The sequence below is a fragment of the Lepisosteus oculatus genome, unplaced genomic scaffold (genome assembly GCF_040954835.1).
Source record: "Lepisosteus oculatus isolate fLepOcu1 unplaced genomic scaffold, fLepOcu1.hap2 HAP2_SCAFFOLD_706, whole genome shotgun sequence".
Taxonomy (NCBI): domain Eukaryota; kingdom Metazoa; phylum Chordata; class Actinopteri; order Semionotiformes; family Lepisosteidae; genus Lepisosteus; species Lepisosteus oculatus.
Window position 1 is genome coordinate 22,408 of NW_027168264.1, and position 26,021 is coordinate 48,428.

Below are 26,021 nucleotides of genomic sequence, written 5' to 3' on the forward strand. Positions count from 1 at the left end.
CCCAGCGCTGAGCTTCGCCAATGCGATTCAGCTGCTTCCAGTGCCTTTATTGGAGTGCGCTGATAGACCGTGCTCTCTCTCCAGAGACCAGCACGCCTGTCATGGACGGAGCAGGAAAGGCGGCGTCACATTCTACAGCCCTCTCCACGCAATCGACGAAATCGGGCTACTGAAGTGGAGAAAATCGCCTCTCCAGAAAGTGCAAATATCATCTTGGAGAGTATAAATCCTATTGCCGAAGGTCAGCCCTGTCTACCAGAGTGACCCTCCCACCTCCTGCAGCGATGGTCAGCTCGTCTCACACGCGAGAAGTTTCGGCTGGAAACAAGCGCCCCCTCTTCTCGCACGTTTTGCACGTTGAGTAGTTTTAATGCGGCTCCTTCGTACACAGTGCTGATCTTTTGGAAAGCAGGAGGCAAAATTGACACGTTCCCATACCGGGAGTCGAACCCGGGCCGCCTGGGTGAAAACCAGGAATCCTAACCGCTAGACCATATGGGAGTGCACAACCCTGCTGTTCCGGGCATCATGCAAGCAAACTACATAAATATGAGAAAACACGCAAGAGAGTTGTCACTCAGAGTGTCGAAGGGTCGATGTATACTGGGGCTCAGTTGAAATGCAACGTCAGGACTTTCCCGAATTATGTCACACGAAGAGAGCACAGCCTTTTCCGCCCTGCCACGTGTGTATCGGTAACTCGCCGTGATCGTATAGTGGTCAGTACTTTGCGTTGTGGCCGCAACAACCCCGGTTCGAATCCGGGTCACGGCAGAATAGGGGCGTCTGCTTTTACTACTTGCACGAATGAAGGCAAAAAAAAGCCAATTGATGTGAACGAACGGCGCTTTACAGAGGAGTACTGCCTGACTGGATCGTTGATGAACGACAGGGACCACTCCGACCTCTTCTCGGGTTTCTTCAATGACTTACTAAGGATCTTCTTCACATTCGCCCATGCAGGGGAAGCCAGTTACACCAAAGCAAACGCAGGAAAGTGCAATTCAAGCAGAGACCAGGAGGGACTTGTTTACACCGAGAGTGGTCGGAGAATGGAACAATGCGTCCAGCCCTGTTGCTGGAGCCGATTCTTGATGAGATCTTGGGCTCACTAAGAAGCCCCCACTGGATGCTAATCTTTCTGTTGTTCTTGCAGGTCCTGCGCTGCTTTTGAGCCGACAGAGCTCGTCCTGATCTGTCGGCACAGCCCAATTGCAAATGATCGGCTCCGCATACAGAAGGAACGTGCGTTTGGTACAAGAGTGCATGAAGGCACCGGAAATACATTGGGAACAAATGACTGGTGGTTCAAGACCTCTGTGAAGTGCAGGAGCGTGCAAGAAGGGGCTGTTTTCACCCGGTCTCGAACCTGGGACCTTTCACATGTTAGGCAAACGTGATAACCACTACACTACGGAAACCTGTAGGGTTTGTTGCTGGTGTATCGCTTGCGTTTCGGGCTGAGAAAGGGACGCGTCATTTTAGGCAGGGGGCGCTGGAGAGAGGAACAAAGGGAGCGATGAAACAAAATGCCGAAACCCGGGATCGAGCCAGGGACCTTTAGAACATACTCTCACGAATCGTTAGAATATGTGCGTTTGATCATCAATTGCATAACAACCACATTCGTTCGACTTGAGCCCTCAAGCTCATAGTTTTCAAATCTTGAAAGCTGTCATTGAGCACATCATAGTCTGCAGTACGCCCCGTAACTTGCGTACTTCAACAGAAAGAAGAGCAGACAGCTCCATAAATATGCGAGGCGCAGAGAGTGCAAGGCGAGCCGCACACGTTTCGGTGGCTGAGAGAGGGCAGTTTTTGCTTCTGCATTTCCCAAGTAAGGACGCCTGACAACAAGCGATCGCGGTGCTCATTTACGACATAGTGGTGATGAGTTTTCAGTACGTGTTCTTTTGAACGAGCAATGAGGTTGCTGCCTTGGACAGCTGACTGCACGCTCTCATTGTGCCACGTGATGAGTATTCACCAGGCTCGTTCAGTCATTAGTCACATTCCATCGTTTGCCATAAGCAGATGCTGCAAGGTGATGTGGATATCAGTTCCCAGTCTTGTGGACGAGGACAAAAAGAGCACACAAGGGCTCAGCTGGGAATTGAACCCGGGACCTCCCACACCCTAAGCAAGAATCATACCCCTAAACCAATGAGCCACGGCAGCACTTTCTATTTTATTCTGTCAGCGAGCTTGAGGACGGGGGAGAGGCGTCATTCGCTCGTCCAGTCAGACCTTCATCAATAAGTCAAGAAAGCCGCAATTACAAGACTGCCTTGCAGACGAAGGGCAGTGAACTGCACCCGGTAAGAGGGGAACAAGCGGCACTAGGCGACACCGAGGCATGAGCTCCAGCGAGGGGGGTTAGCTTGCATGGTACAGCGCTCGCTTTGCATGCGTGAGGTAGCGGGATCATTTCCCACGTCCTCCAGGTGTGTGCTTAGAGCTTGATGTGCCGAAAGGTGTCCTTTAGCCTGTGGTCACACCTTGCATGGAGAGCGTCATGCAGCTGTCAATCATTTCGCAGCCACGCCCCCTCTTCATCTTCTCTCTGCCTTAAGCGTCTCCGCCACTCTCTCTTGACATTTCATGTCAGCATGTCAGAAGTCCGAGTGACGTTTTTAATGGCTGAGTGAGGGCACGATGCTGAAGCAGAGAGGCCACTTCAGCCAGAGAGACTTGTGCTAGGTGAGATCTGAAAAACGGACTCGCAACAGAAACAGACCAAAAAAGTATCGGTGAGATCAAAAGGCAAATGCAACATCCAGCAGAGGGCGTCTAAAGATTAGGGAACGGGCGACTGAAATCCATATGAGGCAAACTTTCCGGCTGTGCACCGCAGCTGGCCTCGTTGGCGTAGTTGGTAGCGTGTCAGTCTCATCATCTGAAGGTCCTGAGTTTGATCCTCACACGGGGCAGGGCTGCTTCCTCTCTTGCTCTTTTCAAACACTTGCGGCAACTGTTCGCTCATAACCACGTCTGGAATGCGTGACCTTTACACGGGGGAGAAGCAACGCCGCATCCCTTTTCTAAAGAACATTCACATTCAGAAATAAGTCAAGAAATTTGACATTACTTTTGCTGTCAGCCTGCCTATGTTGCCAAAGAAAGATTCACTCGGCGTCAACATGACAGAACAGCGATCACTTGAAAACACTGTTCCACACTCCGTAAGCAAGAACTTCAGTGTTTGCAGTCACCCGATATGCCGATAGTCAAAGGAGCACAAAACACGAAGCGTCAAAAGACAAGATGAGTTGATGGAAAGAGCGTTGAATTGATGAGCACAAAAGTTCAGCTCATACAATAGGCAACGAAGGTCCCGGCGTCATCATTGCACTTGAAAGGACTGCCTTGCAGACTAAGGGCAGTGGGAGGTTGCTGTTTTGAGATGGAGGCATTGGGATGGTGGGCCGAGATCTATTCTTCTTAAGGAATTCTTCATCGTGAAAGATCGGTCCACAGGTCATCCAAAGAACTTACAAATTTTTGGGACTCTTCCGGAAGGGAGTGAAGTGCTCAAACACATGACATGCCCCCTTGATCTCACATGCACAATTCTGCTGCAACATGCACAGCTACCGTCCACACCAGGCAGTGGGGCTTCAGCAGAATTTGCTACGCCACCTGCAATTACATATCCAGCTGCACACATATACATGGCCCCTCTGTCCTTTTCAGGATCTCAAAAAAAAGCATAGCGTGGTTTTCCTGCAACCTGATTGACTGCATCTCCCTCAGAATGTGCCCCGTTGCATTCATTGCTGAAGCAGGACGGAGGCTAACGGGCATGCCAGAACAGTTAGGCTCAGCGAAAATAGGCTCTCCAAAATATTGTGGTTGTAGTGGAAGAAATATGGTTTAAATTGTACCTTGGTATTTCAAACTCTCTCTAGAATGTTATCCATTTCTATTTTATTTTGACAGGAACTGGCTAATGACACTAGATGAAAAGAGAAGAAAGAAAACACAACGTTTCGGCCGTGGAGCCTTCTTCAGGTGTGAGGGCTCCACGGCTGAAATGTTGTGTTTTCTTTCTTCTCTTTTAAGCATGGAATAGACCTATTACTTGTTCCTTTGCAGCCTATGCATGCTGACACAGCTCCCCACCTGAACTGCTAATGATGCCTGGTAGTTTGTGGTACTTGGGTATTGTCTTATGTTTGCTCAAACTGCATATGTGTGATTGCATATTTTTGGGTATTTTCATATGTCAATATTTAATTCACTGACATTCCTGTATGCTTGGAAGAAAGGTAGATTGGATTTGGCACAGGATGCCTGCCCATATTTGTTGATCATTGTTGGGCTGGAAAAACAATGATAAAAAGTGTATGAAAAAAGCTCTCTCCAATATTTCCCTTCTCTTCGCCATGGTTACACTGCCCATTCTTTCCATCTTTTGTCCTTCTACAAAGATTCCAGGGCTCTTTTTCCACCATAATATCAGAATTTTTTTTTTCTCTTTTAAAGGCTGTAGGTGGGGTGTGATGGACTGTACCACTATCATAGAATATTTTTTCAGGACACATCGCAGTTCCATAGTAGAATTTATCAATAGTAGAATTCCATAGGACATTATTTACCAACATATTACCCAGTGTGAGACTCTGCCAGTAAACCTCAGAGCATTGAGTTCTCCACTGATAAAGATGGCTGTCTGAAGTCATGAAATCCACTGCTGGGATGCCTGAGAGACAGTAATTGAATCTTGGCTGGAATTAGGCTTTCTATTAGTGTTGATCTTTGGGAATTATGTGGTAAAAAGGGAAAACTCCTTTACTTTAGTCACTTTGAATGTTCAAATGTACAGAACCTGCAAAACTAAGCAATGAAAAAAATCCATCACCACTCTCATGATAGCATAACTCATAGTCTCTGCTGTTATGTAACTGTTAGGAATCCCTGGTGGGAAGATACACGGATCATGTGCAGACGCAGGCACGGGTGATAGATGAGGCAGGCGAAAAAACCAAAACGAGAGGCAAGGTCGTAGTCAAAAGGCGAAAGGCAAGTCGTAATCCAGGAAGTTCTCCGGTAGCAGACAGTCCGAGGCGAGAGGCGAGGTGCAAAGTTGAAAAGGCAGAAGGGGAATCCAAAATCCAGAATAAACGAGGTACGGGGAAAAACGCCAGGTAGAGCTCTCAAGGAGTAGACTCAATACCGAGCAGTGGGAAGCAGGTGAAGATGGTTTAAATAGCAGTGCGCACCGCACAGTGAGTGTGCGGAGGTGGTTTAACTCGTGCGGCGGCGTTTGTTAATAATCACCCGCTGCTGGGGCTGATTAGCTTGCTTACGCTTTGGTTTTGACTGCCTGGTGGTCGTGACAGTAACAATACACACTTTCAATTTTCTTATCGCCTGTCTCCAGAGAGAATGTTGTTAGTGCTGATGACCTTGAATTAGACCTTGTTGACTCTGTAAAACAATCTTCCTCTGCTTAGATTTTCACTCAGATTGATTTTGTTCTCAGATTATTCCTGGCAGGACTGAGTTTCTTGGAAATGAAAAGTGAAAGAAAAAGTACAGAAGATCAGCCCTTGAATATACAACATTGTGCAGTGAGATTTTTAAATGTATTAGCTGCTATCCTGTGCTAGAGCCTGTCATGGTAAGCAGTGGATGACAGGATCTAGCACAGATACTAATGAAACACTGTTAATGAAAGATAAAACACTTGAGTCTTATTTTAGTTTTCCATTTCCCTTTCATTTGTGATGTACTGTACAACAGGCCACAGAACATGCACAAAAACAGATATGCACACATTCACACCAGGCAATGACAGTCTGCCCAGTCAGAATCTGAGCTGAGGTATCAGAATTCTGAATTCCCTGAATTCTGTCATGGATCATCCACAATAAGGGCAATGTTTGAACACGAGGATCCCCAGGAGAGAGCCTAGTAACATAAATCTTGGAGCAAAAGCAGATGATTATCTTCATAGTTTGTGTGGTTGAGCCAAAGTTGAGCATGAGGATATGTGAGTCACCATTCTTAGAAATGGATCCAACTTCAGACAGGCGTCAAAAGTAAGAGTATACAGTGCTGGGGCAATGACACTTCAATGATCAGAAGGATAACAAGAGTTTTAATGCATTGAAATTGATTTTCTGGTGATGCACACTGTCATGGAACTATTAATTTTTTAAGGATCACTTACTGACGTCAGACAGCTGCCAATTCTCCAGACTGGAAGGATGAACAGTTTATCCCCCTAGGTACCATATTTCCATATTTCGAAGCATTGGAATAATACATGTCATACAGCAACATAAAAACAGGAAGACAAGTATCACAGCCCCTATAATCGGTGTTAGTAACTTAAAAGAAAAACATTCCCCCTGGCCCAAACAGTGATTCTAACCAGGAGAGAAAAGCCGGTGTATCTTTTATGCCTCTCTCTTTATTCACCTTGTCTTTTAGTTCTTTCAAATGCTGAATAGCGAGGGTAAGATTTCCGTAATCATAGTCATTAGCTGGAATATATGTACAACAGGAGTCTCCTACTAAAGCATAGACTCCTCCAGATGCTGCATTTTGAAGGTCCAGCACAAACCTGTTCTGAAGTACCATTAATCTAACTCCCCTTAATTCTTGTTTGATAGCGTCTAAGCCTTCTAACGTGATATTAATAAAAGAGTACATTTCATAAAAAGTCGCATGGGTGAGGCTGTAGAATGAGGCATTAAAGCACATATATAACAAGATGCATTAAATTTCTTTAACTTTACAGTATGATTTATAAATTTATACCACAAATTACTCATATCCCCCTCATTATCAGTTTCATTCAGCCAGTTTGTATACAAAGAGGCTTCGTGTTTAGATTCTTCCTCTTTTGGGGTGGTGACAGGCTTCTACATAAAAAGGAAAAAGGCTGTGCACATCAGTCCCAAGCAGGTTATCCCCATCTGTCCTTGTGGAGACATCACTCCTGCGCTTTGCTCAGTTCGTTTGTGACCTTTTTACAGTGGGAAGCATGAATCCAGGGCACCATTTCTGTGACCTTCACAGCAGTGGCAGTGGTCAGCAGCACCTGGTACAGCCCCCTCCACCTGAGTGAACACCATTTCTTTTTCCTGAAGTCTTTCACCAGAATCCAGTCTCCTTATTCACTCATTAGTTCTTACAGCACAGGTAAATCCCTGTGGGCTGGAGCCCAGCATAATCTTAGGCTTTTTTGGTCAACATTGGTCAACAGATTGGTCAACAACTGGGTAATAACTCTTAGAAAAATCTACACATTGTTCCCCTGCCTCAGCTGTGACGTTTTGCAGAACAATTCTAGCTGAAGTTGTAAAATTTCTCTTTGTTCCGTTCCTGCAAAACATCTTATTATGAACAAACAAACCACAAAAATCATTTGCATCTAGGGGAATCACTCCCAAGGGTAACCCCCCTTAAAACTATATTGTTCTACCCATCAGGTTCTGCCACTAGATAAGAGAACCTTTCCCATGAAACCATTTTTTGACCTTCATGATCCCTTCAGGGCGTACAATTAGCACAGAAGCAGCAGCTTTAGTCCACATGTTTTTCAAACAGGATATTAACGATATGATCATAACGAATAATACCAGACCCACAAATATGTATTGAACCAGAGACCCTCTCCATGTTCCTAGCACAGACTGTAGCCATGCACCAATGCCCCAATCATCTGGATTGCAGGATTTACGAAGAAAATTATTTTCGCAGTAATTAATTTATTATATTTACTATATTTATTATACACGTGTAAATTAATTACTGCGAAAATAATTTACTTCGTACACTGTGCAGAGAGCCGTATACTCCTAGTTGCGGCACACATGATACGTACAGTAAAAAGCCTCAGGCACTGTGTTAGATGTGTTTTCGACGTTATATATGCGTTTATTAATGTCGTCGATTTTACGGTTGCAATTCGACGTTGATTATACGTCGAGGCGACGTATATACGTATAGCCGTATTTTCGCCGTGAATATACGTATATTCGACGAATCAATGCGCACTGGGTAAACTCTTGAGCAAACTCTGAACCAGCTCTAAGGAAACGAATCCGATTAGACGTTACTTTGACTCATCTTTTTACGCTCAGTGCTGGATTGCTCAAACTCCAGCTAGGGTTAGGGTTAGCATTCCCACGCTACTTAGACACTTTGTTAACGCTCAGTGCTGGATTTTGGGAACTTCAGGACGAGTGGGAATTTTCTCCTATCTGTCAATTCTGTATTGTTTTGGAGACTCTTGGCTGCCTATGTTGTACACTGCAGCGTGAAGGAAACATTTTCCAAAACTGTGTCAGCTCAAAAGTTGTAAGAAAACCTCTCCAGCTGCTTTAACTCTCTTCATTTTTGTCATTTAATGTGACACTCGATGTATAACTGGAGCCTCACATATGCAAATGGTGAGGCTCCAGTTCAACACCCAGTTCGACACCACTTTACAGTATATGACAAAAGCATGGCAGACTGTTGCGGACCGGCAGATAACTTCCGCTTATTTTTACCATATTAAACATTGGAAATCCTCCCACTTGCATTTGTGACACTTGATTTTGGCTCCACCTAAGACACTCTTAAATCTTCAAACACTTTTCTCTTCTCCCGCAACACTCTTGTCTGTCGGCACTATGTGGCAGCGTTGCATGACAACCTCTCTCACCACGGAAAGGAACCTAAAAGCTTTGGTAAGAGAGGAGAAAAGAACCTGGCCCGTACGGGGCTCGAACCCGCGACCTTGGCGTTATTAGCACCACGCTCTAACCAACTGAGCTAACCGGCCTCATGACAGCAGTCCTCTCTGTGCTGCAAAAAATCGAACTCAGGGAATTTCTTTTGCCCTCCTTTGAATAAAAAGCCGTGTAATTCCGTGTACGGGCTTTCTCGTGCAGTTTCATGGTTCTTGTAACCCAAATCCTACACTGGCCTGAAGTGCCCCCCCATTTCACAGCATTTTTCAGCTGATTTAAAATGTACCTAAAGGAGAAGCATTATTGAAGACCATCAATTACCAAGAGCTTTTGTCAAAGGTTTTGGTGGTCATTTTTAATGACCACAGAGCACTATGACCTCGGTTTTACATCTCATCCAAAAGACAGCGCCCTTTTTCCAACACAGCTTCTCCGTCACTATACTGGGGCATTGGGACCCGCACAGACCTCAGAGTGAGCGCCCCCCCGCTGGCACCATTAACACCGCTTCCAGCTGGAAGCTTTGTTTTTCCCTGTAGCTCACCCTCATCCGGGTACTGACCTGGCTCACACCTGCTTAGCTTCAGTGGGTTTTCAGTTGCGAGTTGCAAGGGGATGCAAGTGATGGAGCCGCTCGCTGCAAAAGCCACTGTATTGGCCGGGAGTCGAACCCGAGCCTCCTGCGTGGCAGGTGAGAATTCTACCACTGAACCACCAATGCTCGGTGCCTGGGCCATCAAAAAAGACGCTTTTATGGTGCTCTGTGCAAAACGCGTCGACATCTGCTTCCAGCTGCAAAATGCCATTCGCGGACGCTGAATAATTTATTTCCAAGGCAGCGGGTACAAGCGATTGGGCGTTTTAAAACCACCAGGAACAGCAAAGAGGCGCGCTTCTTTGCTTGCACCGGAACACACCAACTGGAGGCGGACAACGTAGTCGGCAGGATTCGAACCTGCGAGGGGAGACCCCAATGGATTTCTAGTCCATCGCCTTAACCACTCGGCCACGACTACGGCAAGCCCCCCCCCCCGCTGCGTTCTTGCTACAATCTTACCTGGATCGCGAGGCGCCGGCGGAAGCCTATTTCAAAGTCGTTCTCCGTTTCCAAAAAACATTTCCAAAATACAAGCCTTGCAGACAGACACACCTCAGAGGACTTAAGGGTGGCTTCATGTCGGAATGATAAAGTCTCCCCGTCCGGACATGAAAATGCCACTTTGTTACACACAAAAAAAGAATCAACAACAGAGAAATGCCCACAACAGCTATACACAGAAAACATGCAGGACACTGCTCATGATGTTTCCCGAGCCGAAACACAGTGCGTTTTTCCAAGCCATTTGACAAAGCCCGCCCACTGAAAACTGCAGCAGATCGTGTAAAGACGTTCAACTTTGTAACTACTGCACGCACAGGAAGCAGAATAAATTCCTCTTTTCAAACTGTCAAAGGTTTGCTTTGCGAACGCTGCAGGACATCGCACAATCTCTTTTGAACGGGGACAAACGATTTCTTATGGGGCGCAGTAAGTACAGACGTTTAAAAAGCTCCACTCATGCCTACGATGCTGCATGAAGAAGCGCAACCTAACGTTTGACAGACAAAAGCCGGGCGCCGCTACGAGCAATATGAAATCAAACTGACAGCACACGGCGTTTCGCGCTGACTCAAAAGTGATCTCGACAGACGCTGTTCTCTGCATAACGCTGAAAGAGCTAAAGAGCGTTTCTGTTGAGACGTAACAAGCTCGTTTCTTTCTACCATGATGTTACCATGACAAAATCTGTCTTTAAACACCTTGCTCAGTCTCTGACGAGACTGTCAAAAATTGCTTTCGCCGATTGCATTGCAAACCAGCGGAAGCGGGGTATTGGGAAAAGTTTTCAACTAGCAATAATCGCGCCTCGGCTAAACCTCACAGGCTACGATACTGCCACTGCGCAAAGCTGACGGTTGCCAGGCAACCGCGGGGATCCTATGGAAATCGTTATCAATCGTCTCATGGCATGTCGTTGCTGAAATGCTTCATATTTGTGTTTTCTCTCTTTGACCAGCCCAGCTGCGCTCCACCCGAAGGCAGGGAAGCACAAAAATTGCATGGAACTCATTCATGCTCCTCTCCACGGAAATCTTTAGTAAAAGGCAAAAGATTTGTACGAGATGAAGAAAAACCAGAGTGCGTGGCTGCACAGCTGCAGGAGCCCAGGCCTCCTTCAAGGCCTCTGCCCTGCCGGTCGTGGTTGGCAATGCACCTGGCCTTACAAACGAGCCAGTGGGGCCCGTTCAGCTCCGGGCTCATCGCCTGCGGCTCTCGGCTTGCGGGCGTGCCCAATCCGTGCAATAACTCGGAAAACACCCGGCCACAGTGTACAGGAAACGACGCACTCTGGGAAGCCGCTATGCAAAGCGAGGTCCCAAGATCCCCTGCGGCCGGATACTTTCCGCCCCCCAAAGAAAAGAGCACCAATCAGACGGCCGGAGACCGAGGACTCGCAGAGCAGACGGCCACAATCGCCATAATAAGAGCCTAACCCTAACCCTATCCCTCGGAAATCTGTGGCGTTTAGCGTGACATAGTCTTGCAGGCATCGTGCTGTCTCACTGCAATACTATACCGCTGGAGGAAACAGTCCATCTGGCCATGAAACTAATTTGAACGTCTAGCTACAGCAACTAACTATATCATGATTTATTCAGGATGTGCGGAATCAGAACGTCCCGGAGACAGCTTCCGAAATCGTGAGCATTCTCTGGTGGTAGGGGCTTTCAAGATGGCGCTCAGGTGGGAGGTAAAGTTTAGTGGTTGAGGAGTTTTTTTTGAGTTTTTCATGACCTGAATGTTAATTTTTGCTTTTTTTGACTACTGAAAAATAAGGACTTAACAGTAGTTGTTTAAACTTCAGTTATAACTGAAAGAAAAAAAAATGATTTTTTTTAGGTTTAAGAATTTCGATATGAGTAACACTGGGAAAAGAAAAGAGAGTGCTGGGTCTTCGAAGGAGAAATCTAAGATACCTCAATCGTATATGTATAGCACTACAAGAAAATTGATGGCAACTAAAGGGAAAAGTGAACCAGCTGGAGGGGACGTGGAAAGAGTGCTGGAGATGCGCTCGTACGCGAGCGCTCGCAGCCCAAGTGAGACTCAGCTGCCAGAGGAAGAGCCGGAGTCCCTGCCCAGCACACCTGTGAAAACCCCGGCAGCCAAGAGAGGAAGGGGCGACCTGACGCTGGAGGAGCTCCAGACCAACATCTTCAACATGATGGCACAGAGCATGGGTGAGCTGAAGGAAATGACTTGATCTAATACAGTCGCAATCGAAAGTCTTAAAAAGTCCATGGACTGTGTGTTTAAAGAGGTTGAAGACTTAAAGAGTGAAGTAAAAGTTCTTAAACAAGTAAATACCAAACAAGAAAAGCATATTAAAGAACTTGAATTGAAAGTGAACGATGTAGATAGATACCGTCGATGATGGAATTTAAAATTATTTGGAGTTAAAGAGGAACGTGATAAGGACCTTGTTGCAACAGTGAAGGGTATCTGTAAAAGGACCCTGCCGGACCAGGAGGACGTAATATCGGCCATTGACTTTGTTCACAAGCTCGGGAGAGCGAACATGTCTGGGCAAGTGCTCCCCAGATCGATTATAATACAGTTCACCAAGAGGACGGCGAGGGACATGCTGTGGCGAGCGGCGAGGGGGAATGAGTATTTGAATGGGAACAAACTGAGGTTTGCAGAGGACCTGTCTGCTGCGGACAGGAGTACCAGGAACCAGCTGTGGCCCCAGGTTGAAGCTGCCAGAAGAGAGGGGAGGAGAGCCTACTTTGTGGGAGCGAGGGCCTTTGTGGACGGGAAGGAGATTTGCTCCCAGTGACTGCTCAGTTAATGATTATGTTTGGTTTTATTTGTTATACCAGTATATACTAGTGTTTCTTTAGTGTTAGTTTGGAATGGTGTAGTTAAGTGTTAAGGACTGTTATAGTTCTGGTTCTTTGAAAAACTCAATAGTTTAGACAGTCTTAGAGTTAGTTATTTGCTTTTGTGTATGTCTTTTTCATGAATGCCAGAGGTACTCGAAATGTTGTTAAAAGAAAAACTGTGTGCTGAGTTTTATTTTTTACAGGAAACGCATGCATGTTGAAACTAAAGTTTATAAATAATTGAGAAATATTAAAGCAAGATATGATACGTGTAAAATATACAATTTGATCACATAATTACTTAATTACCTCTGGTAGTTAAATGCTTTTTTCTGCTGCATTTTTTTTCTCTTGTACATGACTCTGATCCTCTTGTTGTATTTGTATTTGTAAATTCTATGTTTAATAAAAAAAATTAAAAAAAAAGCATTCTCTGGTGGTGTCCTGCAGACTTCCTGTGGGCATGCGTTGGTGGTATAGTGGTGAGCATAGCTGCCTTCCAAGCAGTTGACCCGGGTTCGATTCCTGGCCAACGCAGTGGTGAAAGTTTTCAAATGCCATCATGAGCCTTGGATTGTGACTAGCAAAGCGAAGCCTTTTGAAAGAGCTAAAGCACTGAAAAACGGAATTGAGGGAGAATCTTACAGGGGATTCTGAGTGGTGTCTGCATACACGCAGTCCGATATGGGTGCTGAAAGCTTGAGCTACTCTCAATGTCATGCTGGCTTTCCCCGGAGTAAATCTGTTACATTGAAAGAATGCTTCTCGCAGGTTCAAAAAGGGACCCTTGTTAATTGGAGAAATCAATGATTTCAAATGAATTCTGTATGCGTTAAAAGACAGCTATACACAGAAAACATGCAGGACACTGCTCATGAGTGTGGAGTTCAGCCGAAACACAGTGCGTTTTTTCAAGCCATCTGACAAAGCCCGCCCACTGAAAACTGCAGCAGATCGTGTAAAGACGTTCAACTTTGTAACTACTGCACGCACAGGAAGCAGAATAAATTCCTCTTTTCAAACTGTCAAAGGTTTGCTTTCCGAACGCCGCAGGACATCGCACAATCTCTTTTGAACAGGGACAAACGATTTCTTATGGGGCGCAGTAAGTACTGTTACTGTCACTGCTCGATACCGACGTTGGCCTACTATACCATGTTCAGCCACCGCTAGAAAATGTACGGCTCTAGCACTGGAGCAAGCAACAGGAGTGCCGACGTCAAACAGGCACATGTGTCGGACATGGAGAGCGACGAGAATGAGATTTGAACCCATGACTGCAGAGCACAATGAATTAGCAGTCCATCACCTTAACCACTCAGCCACCTTGTCGACGAAACTGGGCTGTCCGGACATGGGTTGGCGCGCTCCAGATGATCTTTTTCTTTTTTTTCCCTCGTACTCGAGGGTCATTTTCCTGTTCCACATGTGATTTCAACATTTTCCTTCGGAGATGTCAAGCCAGCAAGCCACTGCTGTGGTTCAGTGGCCAGTGTGGAGTTCAGTGGCCCTGTTGTACACAGAAAGCACATTGAGCTCCTTGGACATGAAAAGTTCCAGATAAGAGCCATTTGTCATCCTTTCTCTTGGTGTCGATGTTGCTATTGTATGTAAAGGTGGCAACTTGCTCAGCAAGCAGGCGGAGCACACACCGAATGCAGATGTGTCTGAGTGGTGTGTCCAAGTGGCTGCAAAAGGACAGCACTCCTGGGGCGCCGTGGCTTAGTTGGTTAAAGCGCCTGCCTAGTAAACGGAAGATCCTGGGTTCGAATCCCAGCGGTGCCTTCTTTGTTGTGTCTTCTCAAACAGAACTGGTCCTTACAGACAACCGCCTACGGCTAGACTTAATTAAATGCAAGTATTCATTTCCTGTCTTTAACGCGACTTGTTTTTCTTAAAATGGATGCAACTTGCAAAACATGAAATACAAGCCTTGCTAATCAGCGCTAGCGGCTGGCAAAAAAAAAATAAGTCAGCAATGTTTTTTTCTTTAACCTTAACCCTGTTAATGGAGAAGAGTTAAACGACCGAGTCTATGCAGCTTAAATGATGCGCAAGTCGGGTTCTTAGCTGAAAGGGTGGTAAATCACACTCACCCCAGTCCTTAATCTTTTAAAGAGGATACAAAATTGAACCTAGTCACCACATCACATACATCCTGTTCAATGATAAAAAGGTAACATCTATCCTCGCTCCAGAGTAAATCTCACGTTGAGGGCATCTTTTTTTTCACTTTACCGTGAGTCGGGCTCGGCTGCACAGAGGAGAGAGCAGACCAATGAGGTCACAGGGACAGGGGAGTCACACGCTGGCGGTTTGAATACGCGGAAGATCACTGAGGGATCCACAGTATGTGGACCCTCCGTTTGCCATCAGTCCGCACTCCGGACTCTGAATCCTGCCATCCGAGTTAAGATCTCAGCGGAACCTGAGGCGCAGTTCCTTCTTAAAACGTAATCTGGTGAGCATTTCTAGAATCGCACTTGTATAGATGCAGCCTTTAATGTGTTGCTAGGTTAAAATTGATGACTTCTTGTATTTCAGTAGGCAACTGCCCTCTTGATTTTGGATTTAATCTCTTTATTACAGGGGCGCTTTTATGAAGACAGAGTCATGTTCAGGTACTTTGTTTGATGGAGGAAGCTTATTTCGGACTCTGTGATCTGCTCACCTGGAAAGGTCTGCTGTACTACTACAAGAGAGAAGTAGAGTCTGGAAGAAGGGACAATTTTATGATGCTTTGGAAGATAATGTTTTTTTTTCTTATACTGAAAATGAAAAGTAGTTGTTTCTATATGGACTCAGTCTTTGGAATTTGTATATTTATATATTTCAGTGAACCCTCAGCCATTCCTTCTGTATTGTAATTCAATTTCTCTTTTAAAATTCCTTCCCCACTTCTAGGACCTGCAGTTGCTGAACTCCACAATGGCTTCTATTGGAAAGTCTGTGACTGAGACCAAGTAAGTGTTCACTTTTTTATGAAACCATTATTTATTTTGGAGCAATGAGCAATTCTTATATAAATGCAATAAAATCATTATGCTCAAACTATGAGAGAGAATTTTAAGGATAATTTAAGAAATCAGTCTTAGCTTGTTTCTATACACAGATGGTATTATTTATTTTCAAAGGAAACCCGCGAGGATTCCCCTGGTGTGCAAGATGTGCCTGAATACTTTTGATCAGCTTCCTGCTCACTTCAAGAGAGCGTGTATGAAGCATGCCACGGCAGAAGAGATCGGGATGGCCTCTCAACAGACGAGGGAGGACATGATGAATCACCTGAAGAACGGGGTCATTGTGGATTACCACAGAATAGAGATCAAAGGACACTTTGTGGGCTTGAAATACAAAGAAAATCTTGTTCTATGGTACAAGATAAATACAAAACTTAAGCTTTTATTTTAATTAGATTTATTTATAAAGCATAAGCAATCATTTATTACATTAATATATGTGAAAAAACATTTTAGTATCATACGTTTAGTATATTTAGTTCCTAATGCTGAAAGAAATGATCATAGAACATGACATCTAACCTTACCTGCGGTGTTTTTAATCCCTATTGCTCAATGCACGGTGAAAGCATTGCATACATATGTCTGACAATGAGGAATGGGCCCCTGAGACAGTCATTTGCCTGTTTCACAAATGATCGTATTTTACTAGAGATTCTGTTTGGGATTCAGATGTGCATTCTGACAGCAATCCCTTTCAATAAATGATACGTTCTGGATGAGGTCAAAGGTGTTGGAACACTGTATTTAGGATGTGTTTGCAGTGATTGTGTGTCTTCTGCTTCAACGCAGTGATATATAGACGTGCTCCTGTAATTTATTGGTACAAGCCCAGGGCAGTGAGCAGTCTGAGGATTTATTTCCAGACGGCATAGAGCAGTGAAGCAGTGAAGTAGTGCAACACACTGGATCATTATATTGTTAGAATCTATTCTACTTAAATTATTACATTATACACAATTTGAGTTCATTTTAAAAAGTAAAAGGTAATGAAAGGAATGCATTTTCGTAAGAAAGATAATACCGATATGCATGTGATAATCTTCCTTATATCATGTAGTGCGTCATTTGGACACTTTGTGGGATTGAAATACAAAGAAAACCATGTTATATGGTACAAGATAAATACAAAACTTAAGCTTTTATTTTAATTAGATTTGTTTATAAAGCATAAGCAATCATTTATTACATCGCTTCTTGAATTAAATCTTTTGACAAGAGGTAAGACTTCTATTTTACATTTAAACCCATGTTTAGCTGTGTTTTTTAGATTTAACTGAACCAATTTCTGTGTGTGATAATGTCCTTGAATTCTGACAACATCACACTAAATTACATGATATAAAACAGCTAATGTTTCTAGAGATAAAGTTTCTGGGATGCTTCTAATTACTTTTTATTACCAGGGACAGTTTAATTCACCTTGTACAGTACTGAAAGACCAAGATGCTTTTTTCTAAAGTTATTTAACATTTTATAGAACTTTGTCTACTATGGCAACATGATGAGCTTGGTGAAACTTGGAAAAATACTGCTTGGACACTTATCTTAAGATAAAGATAGGATAAAGGTTTATCTTTTGCACCTACCTGACCCCCAGGGAAGGCCAATGCTTTCTAAGTTGATGGTTCCCTACAGTAGACTGTACCTTATCTTCAAAGGTAATGTATATTGACCCAAATCAGTTTTGGACTCCAATCTACTGACAAAATGGAGCCTATCCTTTTTTCAGGATTTTAGCATCATACGTTTGGTATATTTAGTCCCTAATGATGAAAGAAATGATCATAGAACATTTGGACACTTTGTGGGCTTGAAATACAAAGAAAATCATGTTCTATGGTACAAGATAAATACAAAACTTAAGCTTTTATTTTAATTAGATTTATTTATAAAGCATAAGCAATCATTTATTACATTAATATATGTGTGTAGCGGCGAGGCTTATTAATAAGGCAGAATTAAGTGTTCTGAGCCTTTCCAAATGAGGCCCCATTTCTCTGTTCATCTCTGTGGTGCAGCCACAGAGAGACTATTCATGCAGGGTGATTTAAGGTCCTAGGACAGCTCCCAAAGGGGGATGCACTTAGCTAAGCCTTTCTATCATGATCAATGGTCATCCATTGGCGCCTATCTGTCTAGGGAGTGCCAGTTGGACATCTGGACTGCATTACTAAGTGTCAGGACTAAGTGACTCATATCTCACCTTGATCAATCAATCAGGGACTTGTAGGGCCGAGTAACCCACATGGGACTCTGATGCCCATGGAACTTTCAGCCAATCAATGAGCTGAAGTTCCTCCAGGTAAAAACAGGCAACACAGAGAGCCTGTGATATTCAGTAAGATTCAGAAGGGAGGATTCAGAGGATTCTGTGGACAATTCTAAAGGGAATTCAAAGGAGAATTCCAGGGCAGGACGGCCCAGGAGCAGAAGGCTCCCAAGGGCAGGACATTCTCGCAGCGCGCCTCCTGACCATCCTGAGACTCAGCCCGGACAACCACGGAACGGCCAGTGTGTCCAAGTGCCAGAACTTTCCTTTGTTCTAAGAGTCTAGAGCGGAGGTTGCCAGAGAATAACCAGAGGATCCACCCGAGGTTAGCACCAGCAGCAGGCCTTGTGAACAGGTCGGAACTGTGGACAGCTGAATCACTATTCAGAACTAGCTCTTCATCAGAAACGAACCGGTCCTCTTCCTGACTTGCTCGGACCCACAGTCATCTTTTCTCCTGTGCACAAACTTTGCTAGTTAAAGCCAACACTAACTAGCCGGTCAGTGAGCATCAGCAGCGCAGCGTCGCAAGCCGCACAGCACAGCCTGGCACGGAGCCAGAGAGCGCGGATTGGACAGCAACAGCCTGCAACTGTTTCTTTGTACCCGCAGGAAGATCTGAATCCCCAAAGATTGGATGAGTATTCAACTTCAATGCATTACAGCTCGAGAATTCAATTGTTATCCCAACCAGTTGATATCAATTTAATTCCTAAGAGTTATGTACTTGTTTGAGTATCTAATGTAGAAGTTATAACCAAGTTCATTAACGAAACGGTCTTAATGAATGATATACTGAACGTATGTCCTCTTGATATGTGTAACACTTCGTAACTGACTGAATATATATCTTTTGTATTCTGATAACCCTCTTGATAAGATCTGTTAGGTTTACATGCATATTTTATGTATTAATAAATGTATCCTCGTGTATTAGTACCTGTGTGTGCGCGTTGTTTGAGTTATGTCGCATGGTTTGATTCTAAAGCCATCAAAAGAATCAACTTTGTGATTTACTGCTACAATTAATAATTGTCTCAGTAAATGCCCAAACCCTACAGAACTGGTGCCTTCAGAGAGCCACTACATTTAATTTTGCTATGGCAACATTACATATTTGGCGTCCCTGAGCCGGTTTTCTTACATTATTTGGCGTCCCTGGGTGGGCGTGGCAAGACTGAAATGAGTCAACCAAGCGGAATAATTCAATATAAAACGCCGCGGGTTTCATACACAACAATACGGTGTGCTGAAAGCCGAAAGAAAAAAAAGTTCCCCTTGCTCTTTAAGCAGTGCTTGATTGTTTTGTGATCTTTTGCGATCTACCGGGTTGATTGCATACTTGATCTTGTGGTTTTCTGTGGTAAAACTGTGATTTCGTACTTAAACGTAATACTCTTTAAGTTTAACGATGGTTGCTAAAAGGTCTGAATTCGAGTCGCTATTAAGCACTCTCTCTAGCAGCGACAGGTCTGACCACGATCTCTTCCATATCTCCGTCAGCGGAGAAGCTAGAAGGATAAATCTCCATTCTCTGAGAGAGCTAGCGAAGGACATAGAGAGATTTGACCCCGCAGTGTCAAAGAATAATATCGAGAGTTATATTCAGGACCTCAGGTATACCCTGCAGTATCTGCCAAACGCCACAGAACAGGAGAAAGTGTTTCTGGTCAGGAAAACTACCAGCAGAGCTGTACATGAGTGGATGGCTAGGCAGATGAAAGAAGTCTGTAATGATTTTGAGCAGCTTTGTCAAGCACTTATCGAAGAATACAGTGCGTTTATTGACCCGACTGCTGCGATAGCCGCCGCTCTTAACATTAAGCACAAGAGAGCAGAGTCCCCTCGCGAATATTACGAGAGACTTAGACGAACTTATTTTGCAGGGCGAAATGATGAGGGTTGCGAAGAGAACACACATTTCAAGGGTTTATTCATTGCGAATCTCCACCCGTCAGTCAGAAAGATGATCTTAATGCATACAGATGCACAGACCATGAAAATGACTGATATTAAGAGATTCGTGCAGAAAGCCTGGGAGTATGATGTCCAAAGTCGCTCTGAGCAAAAAGCTGTTAAAGTGACTGTGTTTGCCATCAGAGCCAGCAGGGTTAATTCCCCCCTGCTCGAAGGAGCACGGGCTCCTGAGCTGGCTAAGCCCCGTTCCAAAGCATGCACACAGGACCACACCCAGCGTCCTAAGTGCCATGAGAACACCGGGGGAGGGAAAGGGCTAGATAAAGCTGAACAAAAGGATTCAGTAGCCACCCGCCTGGCCAGGCTTGAACAAGCTTTATTAGGACAGGGACAACCGCTCCCCAAGGCTGCCGGAAGCGTGAATGAGCTGATACTCTCCACTGGAGGAGGCGGAGACCCGCCCCCTCTCCCTCCCTCAGTCTATCTGATTGAGCAGAAGGGTTCCTGCCTGGATGAATTCAGCCACTCCCAAGTGAGTGCTGACTCCACCCCTGAAGTCACAGAGCAGGCAGTAAAACACAGAGGAAAAGCAAGAAGCTTTTACCTCAAGGCTGCCATGGGAGATGTCTTACACTGTGAGACACTGATTGACACTGAGGTTGAAAGGTGTTTGATGTCACACGGCAAGCTCAAACGGGTTGAAAAAGAAAAGGGCATGCGACTCAGAGAGGAACCTTTGGTGGATCACCAGAAAGGCAAAGTGTGGAAACAGGTCAAGGCTCCTAAGCCTTCTGTACAGAAGGAAAGGGGGGCCAAGAGGCAGACTGTGCTCACACAGTGCCCACCAAACACAGAAGCCTATGTGGAGATTCCTTCTGTTCCCTCTGGACAAGAAATAAAAATATTTCCTTGTTCCCCGGATATACAGGGAAGTCGTGTCCCGGCCAAGGTCCCAACAGCCTCCATGCCACAGGAGCGGTGCTCCAAGCAGCCGCCTGATCCACCAGGTAAAGCACACACCTTTTACATCCCTAAAGAGGAGCAGATCTCCCCACCTGGCGATGAAAAGGAGCTTTCCCTGTGCACACTGGCACCCAAGAGGGGTCAGGAACACCACCCTGCAGTGGTGGAAGGGATCCAGATGGCAGGAGAGCAGGTTGGTGATGTAGCCCTCACCCTTAGCCCTGAGAGGTCCTCTATTAGTAAGGATCTGCTTGAGCAGCTGTCACAGGGCCACCGCCAGGTGCCCCTGGTGCAACATTCACAGGTTAGACAGGAGGTCCAGCTGGACGCTGAGACTACTGCGCTGTGGACACACCTGATCCCAGATGCCGATTCCCTCTGCTGTGACCCAGGGAACCTGCAGTCAGGTAACATTATTTCTCACAACTACCAGGTAGTGAGTGAGACTGACCTGATTGTTCCTGCCTCAACGGCAGGGTTGCCAACACACCCAGTCCCCCAGAAGGGACAGGGAATGAAAGCCGAGCCGGTTTTCTTACAGCCACCAGCTCAGTCTGTCAGTCTGAGTCTGACCAACAGTGGTTCAGCCAGACTGGAGCTGGATGGTCAAGTCACCCGCCTGCCAGTGCAGGACATCGCAAAGAGGGGTGTCAGAATCCCCGCCTGCACTGACATGGGCCTGGTGAGTGATAGTAAGTTCAAAGACAGTGAACTAGCTATCCCAGTGCTGGGGCAGCTCCCTGAACCCCTAGCAAGGGAAGGGGGGAGCGAGCAGGTGTCCTACACCCACGCCCAGCGAACGATTGTAAACATGCCGATAGAGGGATTCCTCAATCAGGAAGTGTGCAGGGTGGACCTGAACAGTGAGAATGGGGTAACAATCCCAGATCACTCAGGTGCTCCAGATGACCACTCAGCCGAGGGTCAGGCATGCTCTACCGCTGCACCACCCCCTGCAGGGTTCCTAGAGCACAGGCATGAACAAATCGAAAAAGCAGATGCCCTGGAAAAGGAGGAGCAGCATCAGCAGCTGCGTCAGATCTCCCCATATTTCCAGGATGTTGGTGCCCAAGATGCCACAGGGCATACTGAGAAAGACACCATGTACACGCTGCGCCAGCTTAGAAAGGCGACAGTCACTCAGAAGGAGATGACTGGGATCAGCCACCCGAAAAGACTTTTGGGAGGACTGATTGCTGCCGCCACTGTTGCACGTTTGCTTTTTTCTGGTAGGTTTGTGTGCTACTGGCACTCTCACCCTGACTGCCCCAAGAAGGCAGGGGTCAGAGATGCCGGAGGGTAGTGACAGACTGTATCGACAGCAGCAAAAGTTGGAAAGCTTAGGGAAAACCCTACAGGCAATTTCCTATGCAACAGGGTTAAACCTTATTCCCCAACCAGTGGACATGATTGTTGGTGTTATACAGTGGGTTTATGCTTGTGTGCAACAGGCCAGAATGTTGACACAAGACCTATTAAGGGAGCTTAGTGCCACTGTAGCTAGTCTAACCACGGCACGATTCCCAACCCACTTGATTCCACTCTTCTCAGTAGAGGAGTATGTGACATTAACCCCATCGCTCATAGCTCACCCAGAAGGCAATCCAAGATTGAATTTGGTTCCAAATCTTGAGATGGGTATGGCTACCAAAGCTATCCATTGGCTGTGTCTAAACGATTCACCAATGAAGGGTGTAAAGCTACTAACGAGCAGAGGGAGGTTAATGAACCCCATGAAGAGCAGGTAGGAAGTAAATGGCTGGTCAGCACACCACATTTAACTGACACTATGACTTGTGACAGGCATGATACAGCTACCACAATGCAGCTACCTAATCAAACAGTTTTCCTGCAAGTTCCCGAGGAGGCCATAGTACAGCATGGTAACTTAACACTGTACGGTCTGGAACCAGACAACATAAGACCAAACTTGAGGTCATGGATGCCTTCAGGTGCCACACTATTGAATTGGATAGAAATCCAAGAAACAGTAAGCCCTGAAGAGGTACAGGTAGTTAGTTTGCTTTAATGGAACAAACCTCCAAACCACCCAAGCAGATACCCAACACAGGTGTTGTGGTTTATCGCGGGGCTGGGAACAGGAACTGTTGTTATTGTAACACTGCTGCTGGGAAGCTGGATCATGACTGACAGTGTACTCTGAATGCTGTACTCTTGCATCAAAATGTAATCTGGGTAGCATGAATGAGTCAAAGGTAGCATGTCAAAAGAAAGGAAGTGATTTCTCCCCAAATATGTACTACAGAGGTATCAGATATTGACAGTGAACTTCCTGATGTGTAATTCCTAGACTTAGATAATGTCTCCTACCGTGTTTATACATACTCCAGATGTTATTCATCCTGTTTGTATCCAATGCTGGTTCCGGTATGAATTCTCGAGGAGTAATGTGGACATTTAAGATTAATGTTCTAATGGCAAGGGACATCACTTAACTCTGTTTTGTTTTGAAGGCAACAACGCCTCAGGACCTCATGACCTTCAAAAAGGGGGGATATGTAGCGGCGAGGCTTATTAATAAGGCAGAATTAAGTGTTCTGAGCCTTCCCAAATGAGGCCCCATTTCTCTGTTCATCTCTGTGGTGCAGCCACAGAGAAACTGTTCTGCAGGGTGATTTAAGGTCCTAGGACAGCTCCCAAAGGGGGATGCACTTAGCTAAGCCTGGCTATCATGATCAATGGTCATCCATTGGCGCCTATCTGTCTAGGGAGTGCCAGTTGGACATCTGGACTGCATTACTAAGTGTCAGGACTAAGTGACTCATATCTCACCTTGATCAATCAATCAGGGACTGGTAGGGCCGAGTAACCCACGTGGGACTCTGATGCCCATGGAACTTTCAGCCAATCAATGAGCTGAAGTTCCTCCAGGTAAAAACAGGCAACACAGAGAGCCTGTGAGATTCAGTAAGATTCAGAAGGGAGGATTCAGAGGATTCTGTGGACAATTCTAAAGGGAATTCAAAGGAGAATTCCAGGGCAGGACGGCCCAGGAGCAGAAGGCTCCCAAGGGCAGGACATTCTCGCAGCGCGCCTCCTGACCATCCTGAGACTCAGCCCGGACAACCACGGAACGGCCAGTGTGTACGAGTGCCAGAACTTTCCTTTGTTCTAAGAGTCTAGAGCGGAGTTTGCCAGAGAATAACCAGAGGATCCACCCGAGGTTAGCACCAGCAGCAGGCCTCGTGAACAGGTCGGAACTGTGGACAGCTGAATCACTATTCAGAACTAGCTCTTCATCAGAAATGAACCGGTCCTCTTCCTGACTTGCTGGGACCCACAGTCATCTTTTCTCCTGTGCACAAACTTTGCTAGTTAAAGCCAACAATGAGCATCAGCAGTGCAGCGTCGCAAGCCGCACAGCACAGCCTGGCACGGAGCCAGAGAGCGCGGATTGGACAGCAACAGCCTGCAACTGTTTCTTTGTGCCCGCAGGAAGATCTGAATCCCCAAAGATTGGATGAGTATTCAACTTCAATGCATTACAGCTCGAGAATTCAATTGTTATCCCAACCAGTTGATATCAATTTAATTCCTAAGAGTTATGTACTTGTTTGAGTATCTAATGTAGAAGTTATAACCAAGTTCATTAACGAAACGGTCTTAATGAATGATATACTGAACGTATGTCCTCTTGATATGTGTAACACTTCGTAACTGACTGAATATATATCTTTTGTATTCTGATAACCCTCTTGATAAGATCTGTTAGGTTTACATGCATATTTTATGTATTAATAAATGTATCCTCGTGTATTAGTACCTGTGTGTGCGCGTTGTTTGAGTTATGTCACATGGTTGGATTCTAAAGCTATCAAAAGAATCAACTTTGTGATTTACTGCTACAATTAATAATTGTCTCAGTAAATGCCCAAACCCTACAGAACTGGTGCCTTCAGAGACCCCCTACATTTAATTTTGCTATGGCAACATTACATATTTGGCGTCCCTGAGCCGGTTTTCTTACATGTGAAAATAACATTTTAGCATCATATTATTACATACAGGTCTCTAGCTTCAACACAGTGATATATATATATACTCAGTGATTTATTGGTACATGCCCAGGTCAATAATCAGAATGAGGATTTATTTCCAGACGGGCTACAGGTAGTGTTGTGAAATACTTCAACACACTGGATCGCAGATTTAGACCCCCTGCACTCTTACTCCTTAAAAACCAAAGAAATGAAGATATGTAGCAATTACATTGCAACAGGGCTGACAGTGACTTAATGCTTATACTAGTGGACTTCTGGTACCTTTAGGGTACGGTGTTCCCTGAAGGGCTCTCAAACCCCGCATTTCAGATGCCTAGCTGTTTCGCTGATGTGTTGCACCTCAGAATCACTTTTAAACCTTACCTCTGGTATCTTTAATCCCTATTGCTCAACGCATGGTGAAAGTATTGCATAAATGTGTCTGAAAATGAGCAATGGGCACCTGAGAGACTCATTTGCCTGTTTCACAAATGATCATATTTGACTAGAGATTCTGTTTGGGATTCAGTTGTGCATTCTGACAGCAATCGCTTTCAAAAAACGATACATTCTGGATGAGGTCAAGGTGCAGGAACACTGTATTTAGGATGTGTTTGCACTTATTCTGTGTCTCTAGCTTCAACACAGCGATATATGTATATGCTCACTGATTTTTTGGTACATGCCCAGGGCAATAATCATTATGAGGATTTATTTCCATATGTGCTAGAGGTAGTGTTGTGAAATTCTTCAACACACTGGATCGCAGGTTTAAACCCCCTGCACTCTTACTCCTTAAATACCAACAAATGCAGATATGTAGCAATCATATTGTAGCGGACACTCATTTGCCTGTTTCACAAATGATCATATTTTACTAGAGATTCTGTTTGGGATACGGATGTGCATTCTGACAACAATCTCTTTCAAAAAATGATTTTACCTTATCGCAGCTTTGCCCTTCTTGCCTCTTTGGAAAATATCTCCATCTTGTGGTCGTTGTTGGTAATGTCTAGACAATATCTCCATCTTGTGGTCGTTGTTGGTAATGTCTAGACAACATCTCCATCTTGTGGTCGTTGTTGGTAATGTCTTCTTATGCCCTTTTTTATTTTAATTCTCTATTAGTTGATTCTAGTATCTCTACAATGGAGCTGAAAATTTTCCAGAAAGTGGTTGCAAGCCCGATATCATGCGAAGAAACTTCAGGATTCGGGGATCAGTCAATGGA

At 45.0% G+C, this 26,021-nt stretch overlaps 9 non-coding genes across 9 annotated transcripts; 4 read left to right on the forward strand and 5 right to left on the reverse strand.

Annotated features, from left to right (window-relative positions):
- Window positions 1–429: 429 nt before the first annotated feature.
- trnae-uuc (transfer RNA glutamic acid (anticodon UUC)) lies at window positions 430–501 on the reverse strand. The gene has a single exon. It is a non-coding gene; the product is annotated as a tRNA-Glu (tRNA).
- A 201-nt stretch (window positions 502–702) lies between these two features.
- Window positions 703–774, forward strand: trnah-gug (transfer RNA histidin (anticodon GUG)). Its single transcript has one exon. It is a non-coding gene; the product is annotated as a tRNA-His (tRNA).
- A 2,083-nt stretch (window positions 775–2,857) lies between these two features.
- On the forward strand, window positions 2,858–2,930 carry trnam-cau (transfer RNA methionine (anticodon CAU)). The gene has a single exon. It is a non-coding gene; the product is annotated as a tRNA-Met (tRNA).
- A 5,778-nt stretch (window positions 2,931–8,708) lies between these two features.
- trnai-aau (transfer RNA isoleucine (anticodon AAU)) lies at window positions 8,709–8,782 on the reverse strand. Its single transcript has one exon. It is a non-coding gene; the product is annotated as a tRNA-Ile (tRNA).
- An 842-nt stretch (window positions 8,783–9,624) lies between these two features.
- On the reverse strand, window positions 9,625–9,706 carry trnas-aga (transfer RNA serine (anticodon AGA)). The gene has a single exon. It is a non-coding gene; the product is annotated as a tRNA-Ser (tRNA).
- Window positions 9,707–10,499: 793 nt separating this feature from the next.
- On the reverse strand, window positions 10,500–10,641 carry LOC138234028 (U4 spliceosomal RNA). Its single transcript, XR_011187751.1, has one exon. It is a non-coding gene; the product is annotated as a U4 spliceosomal RNA (small nuclear RNA).
- Window positions 10,642–10,756: 115 nt separating this feature from the next.
- On the reverse strand, window positions 10,757–10,873 carry LOC138234031 (U5 spliceosomal RNA). Its single transcript, XR_011187754.1, has one exon. It is a non-coding gene; the product is annotated as a U5 spliceosomal RNA (small nuclear RNA).
- A 2,209-nt stretch (window positions 10,874–13,082) lies between these two features.
- On the forward strand, window positions 13,083–13,154 carry trnag-ucc (transfer RNA glycine (anticodon UCC)). Its single transcript has one exon. It is a non-coding gene; the product is annotated as a tRNA-Gly (tRNA).
- A 1,174-nt stretch (window positions 13,155–14,328) lies between these two features.
- Window positions 14,329–14,402, forward strand: trnat-agu (transfer RNA threonine (anticodon AGU)). The gene has a single exon. It is a non-coding gene; the product is annotated as a tRNA-Thr (tRNA).
- The last annotated feature ends 11,619 nt before the right edge of the window (window positions 14,403–26,021 follow it).